Consider the following 12,661-nt stretch of genomic DNA (forward strand, 5'->3'; position numbering starts at 1 on the left):
GTCAAGTCCCCTCAGGATTTTATATGTTTCCATCATGCCGCCTCTTACTCTCCTAAATTCCAAAGGATGCAAGCCTAGCCTGTCAAATCTTTCCTCGTATAACAGGTCACCCATTCCAGATATTAGACCAGTAAACATTCTCTGTACTGCCTCCAAGGCATTTACATCATTCCTTAAATAAGGAGACTAGTACTGTGCACAATATTCCAGATGTGGTCTCACAAATACCCTGTGTCGCTGAAGCATAACCTCCCTACATTTGTATTCAATTCCACTCACGATAAATTATAACATTCTCTTAGCTTTCTTAATTACGTGCTGTACCTGCATACAAACGTTTCGCGTTTCATGCACTGGGACACCCATATCCCTCTGTATCTCAGATCTCTGCAATCTCTCAGCATTTAGATAATATGCATCCCTTCTATTCTTGCTGCCAAAGTGGGCAATTTCACACTTTCACACATTCTACTCCATTTGCCAGGTCTTTGCCCACTCATTTAACCTAATTATATCTGTTTGCAGACTCCTTATGTCCTCTTCACAAGTTACATTCTTACCTAACTTTGTGTCATTAGCAAATTTAGCAAGCATACCGTCGGTCCCTGCATCTAAGTAATTTCTATAAATTTCGAAACGTTGAGGCACCAGCACAGATCCCTATGGCACACCACTCGTTACATCTTGTCAACCAAAAAAATGACCCATTTATGCCTACTCTCTGTTTCCTGTGAGCTAACCCATCTTCCATCCATGTTAATATGTTACCCCCTCCACCATGAGTTTTATTTTCTGCAATAGCCTTTGATGTGGCAACTTATCAAATGCCTTCTGGAAATCTAAGTACAATGCATCTACCAGTTGCCCTTCATCCACAGTGCATGTAATTCCCTCAAAGAACTCCCAATCAATTGGTGAAACATGATTTCCCTTTCACAAAGCCATGTTGACTATCCCTGATTACCTTGAATGTTTCTAAATGCCCTGCTATAACATTTTTAATAATAGCTTGTAACATTTTCCCTAAGGCAGGTGTTAAACTAATTGACTTGTAGTTTCCTGCTTGCTGTTTCCCTCCCTTTCTGACTAAAGGAGTTGCATTCGCCATTTTCCAATCAAAATAAACCTTCCCCGAATCTAGGGAATGTTGGTAAATTTAAATTAACGCATCAACTACCTCACTTGCCACTTCTTTTAACACTCCAGGATGAAGTCCATCATATCCCGGGGACTTGTCAGCCTGCAGCTGCAACAATTTGCTCAGTACCTTTTCCCTGGTGTTTGCAATTTTCTTGAGTTCCTCCGTCCCTTCCATTTCCCGACTTACAGCTAAAACTGGGATGTTACTTTTATAGTCAGTAGTGAAGACCGATGCCAAATATCTGTTCAATTCATCTGTCATCTCCTTATTTTCCATGATGAACTCCCCAGACTCACATTTTATAAGTTCAACGCTCACTTTATTACCTCTTTTCTTTATTTTTAAATATATATATATATATATATATATATATATATATAAACTCTTACTATCTGTCCTTAAATTTCTATCTCGCATTCTCTCGTCCTCTAATGTTACCTGCCTTATCAATCTTTTAGTCATCCTTTGTTTTTTTTAAATATTCTGTCCTATCTTTTGACCTGCCTCCCATCTTTGCGCAATTACAAGCTTTTTCTTTAAGTTTGATACGACCTTTGGCTGTTTTCCTTAACCACGGATGGTGGGACCCACTCTTGGAATGTTTCTTTCTCGTTGAAATATGAGAAATTGTGTATTCTGAAATATTCCCTTAAATGTCTGCCACTGAAACTCTATTGACCAATCCCATAACCTGATTTGCCAGTTCACTTTAGCTAGCTCTGCATTCATGTCCTCATAATTGCCCTTATTTAAGTTTAAAATATTAGTCTTGGACCCACTCTACTCTCCCTCAAACTGAATGTAAAATTCAATCATATCATGATCGCTGCTACCTAGGGGCGCCTTAACTGTGAGGTCATTAATTATTCCTACCTCATTGCACAATACCAGGTCTAGTATATCCTACTTTCTGGTTGGCTCCACAAGGTATTGTTCCACGAAATTATCCCGAAAATATTCTATGCAGTCCTCATCTAGGCTATCTCTGCCCATCTGACTTTTCCATTCTACATTTAGGCGAAAATCCGCCCCTAATTATCACTGTACCTTTCTGACAGGCTGCCATTCATTTATTCATTTATCACCCGCCCCACAGTGTGGTTAATGTCAGGTGGTCTGTCCACCACTTCTGACAAGCAAATTCTTGCATTAATGATTTTTCATCTCCACCAGAACAGTTTCTACATCCTGTTCTCCTGAACTTAGATCATCCCTCACCATTGCGCTAATGCCAAAATTAATTAACAGAGCTACCCCTCCACCTATTCCTAGCTTCCTCCCCTTCCGAAATGCAATACTCCAGCTGAGGACGAACTAGTGTCTCATACAAGTTCAACATAACTTCCTTGCTCTTCTACTCTATGCACCTATTAATAAAGCCAAGGGCCGTGTATACTTTATTTAACGCTTCAATCTTCAGGTCCCTGTCTATATATATAAATGAACTAAACCTTGGTGTACAGGGCACAATTTCAAAGTTTGCAGATGATGCAAAACTTGGAAGCATTGTGAACTGTGAGGAGGATAGTACAGATCTTCAAAAGGGCATTGACAATTTGGTGGAATGGGCAGGCAGTTGGCGGATGAAGTTCAATGCAGAGAAATGTGAAGTGATTCATTTTGGTCGGACTGACATGAAGATAAAATATAAAATGAAGGGTTCAATTCTAAAGGGGTTACAGGAGCAGAGGGACCTTGGTTTAATAGTGCATAAGTCATAGACGGTGGCAGGCTAGGTTGAGAGAGCGTTAAATAAAGCATACACGGCCCTTGGCTTTATTAATAGGTGCATAGAGTAGAAGAGCAAGGAAGTTATGTTGAACTTGTATGAGACACTAGTTCGTCCTCAGCTGGAGTATTGCATCCAGTTCTGGGCGCCGCACTTGAGGAAAGATGTGAGGGCATTGGTGAGAATACAGAGACGTTTCATGAGAATGGTTCCAGGGATGAGGAATTTCAGTTATGAAGATAAATTGGAGAAGTTCGGATTGATTTCCTTGGAGAAGAGAAGGCTGAGAGGTGAATAGACTGCGATATTCAAAATGCTGAGGATTCTGGACAGAGTAGGGAGAGAGAAACTGTTTCCACTGGTGAAAGGATCGAGAAGGAAATGGCACCGATTTAATGCATTTGGTAAAATAAGCTAAAGTGAAATGCGGAAAATGTTTTTCATGCAGCGAGTGTTTAAGATCTGGAATGTTTGTCTGAGAACGTGGTGCAAGCAGGTTCCATTGCAGCATTCAAAATGGAACTAGACAGTATTATGAAAAGGAAGAATGTGCAGAGTTATGGAGTGAAGGCAGGGGAATGGAACTGAGTGAATTTCTCTTTCAGAGAGCCCATGCAGTCATGATGGGCCGAATAGTCTCCTTCTGCACTGGAACAGTTCAGTGATTCTGTGATATTGCCTCTCCTCCGTGTTCCAACCAGAATGTATCAGTTCTCACCTCTCTGCATCAAATTGCATCTGCAAACTGTCCGCGCATTTCACCAGCCTCGCTTTATCCTCTTGAAGTCGATTGCTATCCTCCTTACTGGCCATGTTTTCAGGCAAACTTGCCTCCTTTCTTCCAATAGTTCAACGGTGTTGAGTTTAATCATTGCAGCTACTTCCAGAACTATCTTAGCTCCTTTGTTTAATATTCTGTGCATTTTACTTTCTCAATATTTCCTAAAATTTAAAAGGCAATGCGCAGGCAGCGGTGGGATCTTAACGCGCAGTTTCCTCTTGTGATACCCACAATAACTGCGGACCCATTACTTCGGCTCCCCGAGGCTGAGAAACCTACCTCTCAGCTTCACAATCTGTGTAATACATCAGATCTGAGGCCAAGCGATCATTGCAGGCGGACAGCCGGTCTGACAGTGCATGCCAGGTAGCGGCTGCGAGGTTGATGAATGGCGATTTCGATTGAGGTTGTGACATTTCCATCAGTTCAGATCATTTTCTGCGGTTTTAGGGAAAATCTCAAATGAAACTGCACTGTCTGCATTGTAAATGTGCTGAGTATCAGGTATTTGCTGCTGCCGGTGGAGAATGTTTATTAAATATGGTGCTAATGATGTAATTTTAAACAGTGATCCGAATATTAACATTAATTCTAACCGGAGATTACTGGAATTATTAACATCTGATTTTTCAGGTACGGACCGTCCCGGATTGTTTTACCTTTGCTTCTTCCCAGATTCTATCAGCTGCGGTGGGAGATGAGAGACTGAGAAAGATTTTTACCTGAACAGATGACGCCGGCATCATTGGAGTGTGGCAGGGGATAGTGACCCCATTGATATGATTCACAGTCCTGCAGAGTGGCCTCAGTCCCGCTACACTCCATATTCCACGTCACAACGGGTCCGGACCCTTCCCCAAAGTGAGCCCCGCCCGGTACAGAGATCGCGGTCCCGCAGCCCAGCTCCCGACACACAACAGCGGCGTCTTTCAGGTCCCAGTACGAGCCATACACAGTCCCCCACTGTCCCCTGTAGTGAATCTCCACTCTCCCAGCGCACCGACTGCCCCCATTCACCAGTCTCAGCTTCACCATCTCTTTAAAATATCAGAAATATCGTCAAGCGGTTATAGTGTTTTAAACCCAAAGGTTCCCAATGCACGGACGCTCCGAATTCACCAGGCATGAATGGATAGGAACATCAGTCTGCACTCAGAACCCTAATAAAACCCGGAGTAAATATTACACATGTAAAAAAGAGATGGAAATACTAATAAACGGTGCAAACGAGCAGGGAACCGGGAGACAGCCGGATATTCCCACCAATGGGAACCGTGTGGTGACAGGGTCAGAACAGATTTAACCTGCAGAGGTGGGGAGATGGGCGTGGCTGCAATGATCACATCTTTACGTGCTCAATACTGATTGGAGGAACACAGTGAGATCCCAGCACCAGGAAAGAGCAGAGGAAATTGCACCCTCACCCAGCACAACCAATAAAGATGAGGCTGGGTGATCATGTGATCTCGATGTCAGCGCAGATTGGTGAGGTGGACCTTTGGACCAGCAACAGTGTCAGTGGAGCTGATCCTTGACACTCTGCTCATTAGAGACCCTCAGTTATTGTCCCTCCACATGAAGACAGCAGTCATCGCTCAGCTAGGTAACAGTGTGAGTGGAGGTGATCCTTCATATTCTGTGCTTCAGAGACCCTCAGTTATTGTACCTCTACATGAAAACAGCAGTCATCTCTCAGCTAGGTAACAGTGTGAGTGGAGCTGATCCTTCACACTCTGCTCTTCAGGGACCCTCAGTTATTGTCCCTCCACATGAAGGCAGCAGTTAACTCTCAGCTCCGTAACAGGTTGAGTGGAGCTGATCATTCACACACTGCTCTTCAGGGACCCTCAGTTATTATCCCTTCACATGAAGGCAGCAGTCGATTTCAGCTAGAATTAAAGATCTTTTGCAACACTGTGAGGGACACATTCACTTTCTGCCTGGCAACCGGGCAGCAGGTTAATCCGCTGGTACTGAGATTGTCGCTCAAGCTTAATATTTAATGGGATGGATTGGACAGAGAGATAGCAGATAGTGTGAAAATAAAGGGCGATTACCTAAAGGGTCAGCCTGACTGTTCCCAGGTCTGCCTGAAATGAGAAGTTAACAATTAGAGTTCACTGGGACAATAAATGAATGAAAATGTTAGAAAGAAAAGGCACAAATACAACTAACAGCAGGGTCATTATTCCCATCGCTTTGCAGATGAAATTATACCGGGATCTGTGATTTCATTCCTTAAAACCGAAAATACAATTTCTGCAACAAATTAATATTGGTAATGGGCTTAAATGTATCCAGTATTGTTTGCACATATACACACACTGACACCCGGATACACTCTCTCCATGTGGTGACGGTGGGTGGGCTCCATGTATTACCAGTGTGAAGGTGCCTGAGAAGGCGGTGGTGATAGTCCTCTCCATTATCGAATCTGACAATGAAACAGCACAGAGGGACGCCATTCGGCCCATGGTGCCTATGCTGTCTCTTTGTAAGAGATGTCTAATTAGTCCCACTGCCTTTCCCCATCACCCTGTAAATTTTTGCTGATGGTACTCTGACCATTGATGACCCGTGTGTCGATGCCCTGAGAAGAAGGTGGTGATGGACGTGCTTTCAAACACTGATGGTGGTACTCTCAGTGTGTTCAGCTTTCTGATCTAAATGTCGGGAAGGAATGGGAACATTTAAATTAAATTAAAGAATTTCCGATCCTGTGGCAGATTTCGATGCCTTTTAATTTACTGCAAATCTTCCACCTGCAGCTTTCAAAGTCTCTATAAAGGTGTAATTGGGCATTTCTGCTGTTCAATAAAATATATAGCTTCCTCAAACAAAACAATACAAGATGAACGGTCTGTCAGCCTCCTAACTCCGTGCTGACTGTTTCTTGCTAAGTTCCTGCTGTTCTGATTCTCTTGCAACCTGCCTTCGCCGACGCACCCTATTTTTATACCCGTTGGTGATGTTCCAACAATGATCCTCCCGTTTACTGGCTAAGCGCTTCAGCTTTTTAAAAATGCATTCAGTCGTTTGACCTGTACCCAATCCCACTGAAAAAAAGTGTCTCACAGATCTCCAGGTATTTTTACTATTCACAACATTATATACTAGGGACGGTGTGTTGACCTGCTCCCAATCTCCCTGATGATCATGTGCCTCACAGATCTCCAGGTGTTTTTACTATTGTCTACATTATATACAAGAGACGGTGTCTTGACCTGCTCCCAATCCACCTGATGACAATGTGTCTCACAGATCTCCAGGTGTTTTCCCTATTCTCTACATTATATACTATGGACGGTGTGTTGACCTGCTCCCAATCTCCCTGATGATAATGTGTCTCCCAGATCTCCAGGTGCTTTTCCTATTCGCAGCATTGTGTTCGATGGACGGTGTGTTGTCCTGATCCCAATCTCCTGATCACAATGTGTCTCACAGATCTCCAGGTGTTTTTCCATTCACAACATTAGATACTAAAGCTGGTGTGTTGATCTACTCCCAATCTCCCTGATGACAATGTGTCTCACAGATCTCCAGGTGTTTTTCTATTCTCAACGTTATATAATATAGACGGTGTGTTGACATGCTCCCAATCTCCCTGATGACAATGTGTCTCATAGATCTCCAGGTTTTTTTCTATTCGCATTATGCAGTATAGACGGTGTGTTAACCTGATCTCAATCTCCCTGGTGATAATTTATCTCCCATGTATTGGTGTCTCTCTGTATACTCTGCTGATATATGAAAGAGAACGGGATACCGATTCCTGTCCTCAGCTGTGCTTACCGAGTAATCTTGAATGACTTACAGTTGCCCAACTATAATCTCACTGGTCCCTTGATGCTCCTAGTTATGCAATGTAAATATTGAGTGACTTCTTCCCAGTCCTGGAGCCTCAGCATTCCTACCAACTCTGCCTGATAATAGTCAACTCCCACAAATACCCCTTTTCCAGTGACCAACCTTAGTGCTTCAATAGGGTCCGTGAATCCTCTTTAATCCACTCAGTTATTTATTGCACACTTCGGGCATTTACCATTTCAGCCTGTAACCACCCATGACACGCCGGATTTTTTTTTGCCAGATAATCCAGTGGTTCAAGGAGTAAGCCGATGCACACCTTCCTCGGGAAACTAGGGATGGACAGTAAATGGATGCAGAAAAAATCGCCAAAATGACGATGGTGGTTCAAGGAACTACCCCGCCATCCCCTCTGCCTCAGCAGGGGTTGTTCAGTCAATTCCACCTGGTCAGCGAGCACATATCCCGAAAATGAATCTGAGCAATCTGTAACCGAGACTCCCATGCTTGCCTATTCGTCAAGTTTATCTCTTCCTGTCTCAGAGAAATTCTCAGTCTGTCCTCTTTCTCAATCAATGCTACTTTTCTATTTATCTACACTGCTTCTCAAATCTGCTAATCCCTCCATTTTGCTATCGTATGCTTCTATACAGTTTCTAAGAGCTCTCATTGTTGTTCTTGTAAACGTTTGAATGCATTTCTTTTGTGTACCGTTATCCAAATCACCTACATATACAGAGAATATACCCAATATTCTCACACTCTCCTGTTCGGCCTCCTACCGTAGGTAAGCTTCAAGTGATCTAAAATTCTGCTGCTGCTGTTATCTTGGAATGGACAGCCCCGCTCACCCATTTCCCCTGCTCTCACTGACCTCCGGTAACTCCCGCTTCCCAACGCCTTAGATTTCAGTAGTCACATGGATACCTTCTGATGTTTAGGCTAATGGATTAGGTGCCAAACTGATAAGTTATTTTAACATTTAATACTTATGTTAACTTGCTACTGCACCGTAGTACCACAACGAGTAATACAGAAATATTAATTATAAATATCAATAAACTCAAAGGAGGTGAAATGAAACGGGACAAACGTGGGATATACAAAGCCCAGAAGTTAAATTCTTGAATGAGTTACAAAACCAGGGACAGGGGTGGTTTAGGGGTTACAAAATACAGGCAACGCAGAGAGTTTATAAGTACATGTTTCTCACGGCAAATTATTAGGTGCATCAATAATCAATATAATGATATTATAACAAAATATTTTAGGTCCAATTTGCACAACTTTGGCAATTAAGTGTGCTCTTATGGATTTAAGAAGCAAATTAATTGATAAAATTACAGTAAGTGTAGCTTACAAACAGAAGCAAAGCACCAGACTGAAGCAACTCACATCAAAAATCCGGATTCTGTGCGTCAATAGCATTATCAGTAACTTTCAAAAATATGTATCTACAACACATGAGCTAGTGTCTGAAGAAACGATACCATGATTAGAAATAACCAAACATGCATCGGTCATTTACAGTCCCGAGACAAATTGCTATGGGCACTGTTTGTTGAATTTAAATATGCAAAAGAATTCAGGATTTGTTACACAAGGTGACCAGAGTATGGGACATGTGGAAGGACATTAAGGAATTTAATAGGTGTAGGATTAGGCCATACTGCCTACCCAGCCTACCCCGCCGTTCAATAAAATCATGGCTGATCTACTGCCCCAGATCCACTTTCCCAACTTTCCCCAGAGATTGGTAAACAACTCTGGATCTTTCATTCAGCACTGCATCGCACCACATAAAAAAGTATGGGACATGTCGAAAGAGATTCAGAAACGTGTCTGGATATTAAATATGACATCAAATGTATGAATCATGTAGAAAGAGACTGAGAAACACTAATTATTACCCAACACCGTGCACATAAATGCATGAAACAGAAAGCATGATTTAATATAAAAAGGCATAGTTTTGAAGATCTTCGGTGACTAAATAAAACTGTTCATGCACCGAATCCCCCTGAAATCAGTAGCATCATTTCTGGAGAGTGTAATTGATAACTCTATAAATAATCAGTACAATTGGAGCAATATAGATTCCACCTCAAGTTAATATATTATCCAAAATATATTGTCCTTTCTGAACATTCAAAATGCTGTCCAAACTATTTAATCTAATTCTCTGTATCACACGGCACTTTACCGAGAAATTCCGGGGACAGAAATCTCAATGTGGGATGATTCGGCTGGATCCATATCCCAGTATTCTGCAGTTCTGACTCCCATACACTCGATTGTAACACTGAGCACTTTCTACTTCCAGAACTGACCATTTTAAACGCCTGATTAGAATTTTAACTCCAGTCTGATGTTTCTGTACGACAGCCACAGGAAACAACGCAACACAAACTCTTGTGGCATTTTTGTTCAATTCCGGGAATAAAACTAAATGTAACTCAAATTTCCTCTGTAAGTGCAGTTAAATGTCAATCAGATGACAAATATTAGGTCCGTTCTTGCTGTCAGCGACAAAAATAGATAACAGTTCCCTATTATAATTTGATGATCTTAAAATCAAAGAGAGCAAAATGTATTAAATGATAAATTTATAAATTAAGGGAACTGTTTCAATATTCACTTCATACGATCTCAATAAATGACAAATTCAAATAAATATGCACATTTCCTATAAATTGATTTTGATCAGCGGCCGATTGCTAAAAAAATAAATTCAGGGATCAGCTGCATTTCATGCTTTCGCTCTGATCTATGGTTTGCAGAACATATTCTTAAACTACCTTCAAAATCAGGATTTTAGAATACAATCCCTTTTATAAAGACAAAAGAAAATTCATCATGGAAGTATGTAATAACATTTAGGGAGCGTTTCCCTATCGTGAACCGGCATTTGCTGTCGGTAGACATTAAGAAATGTAACCAAACCCGTACTGGAAACAGTGAGAAACTGAATCGAATCTTTGACCGAAAAACACTGCAAAAATATCGAGTAGGTGGAAGGAGACTATTCATGATATCTCATTAAACACTTCACGATGCTTTACATAAAAGGAGCATGTGGAAGTAGACTTTGTCACATTATTTATTACTTGATGCTGTGCATATGAATATTTGAAATAAGGTGATTAAGTTACAATACAAATTTCTAAATTATCAAGGTCATTATTAAGTAAACAATAATAAATGGAAAATCCTCCGAAGATTTTGGAATATTCAGTAACATTATTGTTTGGAGAGACACTTCACAATTACACTAATAACCAATGCGAATTGAAATAATATTGCTTCTGCCTCTAGTTAATACATTATACAATATTTATAGATCATGTACAACACTCTAACGTGGAACAAACTATTTAAATTATTTCATTTCAACTCAGTATATCACACAGGATCAGACATCACTTCGACCTTGAAATACCTGGGACAGAAATGCCTGTGTGTGTTCATTCAGCAGTAGATTTAGCTTTGACTGCTGTTCTCTAATCCCTGTGTTACTGTGGACCCCAGACCCCAAACCCCGAGACCTTCTATTCACACTGTGATCACGTTCTACTGCTAGATTACTGTGTTTAAATAATCTGCTTAGAATTTCAACTCCAGTCAGTTGTGTCAGTACAAGAACCGCAGAGGGCCAAATAAAACAAATTGCCACGGTATTTGTTTTCAATTTTGGATTTAAGTCAAAGTTTGCACATGTCCCACCTGGGAATTTAGAAGACGTGTTAACCAGATGCAAGATATTCCAAAAATAATGTTTTCAGAGAGCGAAAGAATGGATAATTATTCCCTGTTTCATATTGATGGAATGTAAAATCAAACCAAATCCGTTTTCAATGTGAATTCTACAAATGAGATAACTTATTTCAAGATTCACTTCATATGAAGGAAATGAATCACATTGCTTTTTGTCATAAAGCATGCCTGCTTTTTTAAAAATGATTCTGAGCAACTAGCGATTGGAGAAAAGGATACAGGGAGTCATGTGCACTTCATTGTTGATCTTTCTGTGGCTTGAATAAAACGTTCTTTAAATAATCCACAAACCACGACTTTACTATCCAACAATTTAATTTTCATGGAAATGTAATTCGTTAAATACTTAAAGTATCTGATAACACTGGGACTAAGCTGTCCTGTCAGTAAACCAATAACGTTTTTAATAGACAGAGATTAATAAATGTAACCAAATACACACGGGAAATAGTGAGAAACAGAATGGAACCATCAATGGAATAAAACAACAAACATCGAGCCGTTGGAACAATAATAAAGAACAATATCACGAACTCATTACATACTACGTGACACTGTGTAAAAGTATGTGATTGGGAAAACGAAAATATCTTTAGGCGCTGTACAAATAAATGGAGGAAATAGAATAATGAATGTAATGTAAAAGATAATAAATTTGAAGATCATCACTAACTGATCAATAATACAGAGCAAAGTCCCCAACGATTTAGGAACATTTAGTCGCATCATTTTTTGCAGAGTGCACTTGATAATTATACTAATAATGACAACGAATTGAAAAATATTGGTTCCATCTCCAGTTGAGTGGTTCTAATAGATTGAATATAACCCTTCAACACTGAACAAATTATTCCAAAATATTTAGCTTCATGAACTGTCTCTGTAGGAGAGCAGACAGCACTTGTATTGAGAAATATCTGTGACAGAAATGTTTGTGGCGGTCCATGTCAGCAGTAGATGTAGTTTTGACTGGTGATCTACACTCAGTGAGATAACTTACACCCAGACTCTGATACACTCTATTCAAACAAAGTCGGCGCTCTACTTCTATCAGACTCGCTTTAAGTAATCAGATTAGAATTTCAATTCCAGCTGGCTCTGTCAGTATAAGAAACGCAGGGGGCAAATAAAACAAACTGCCACGGTCTTTGTGTTCAACAGAACTTCAACTGGGAATTTATAATACCATATATTAGATGTGGAATATTCTGAACTCGTTTACTGTCACCAAAGCAATCTTGCTGTCAGCAATAGCTCAACTGTTAGCACTCTCGGCTCTGAGTCAGAAGATGGTGGGTTCAAGTCTAATTCCAGAGACTTGAACACAAAATCTGGACTGCCACTACAGTGCAGTACTGCGGGTTTGCTGCACTGTCCAAGGTGCTTTCCAACGGAGGAGAAGTTAAACCGAGTCGGCCCTTTCAGGTGC

Source organism: Heterodontus francisci, unplaced genomic scaffold (assembly GCF_036365525.1).
Source record: "Heterodontus francisci isolate sHetFra1 unplaced genomic scaffold, sHetFra1.hap1 HAP1_SCAFFOLD_53, whole genome shotgun sequence".
NCBI classification, from domain to species: domain Eukaryota; kingdom Metazoa; phylum Chordata; class Chondrichthyes; order Heterodontiformes; family Heterodontidae; genus Heterodontus; species Heterodontus francisci.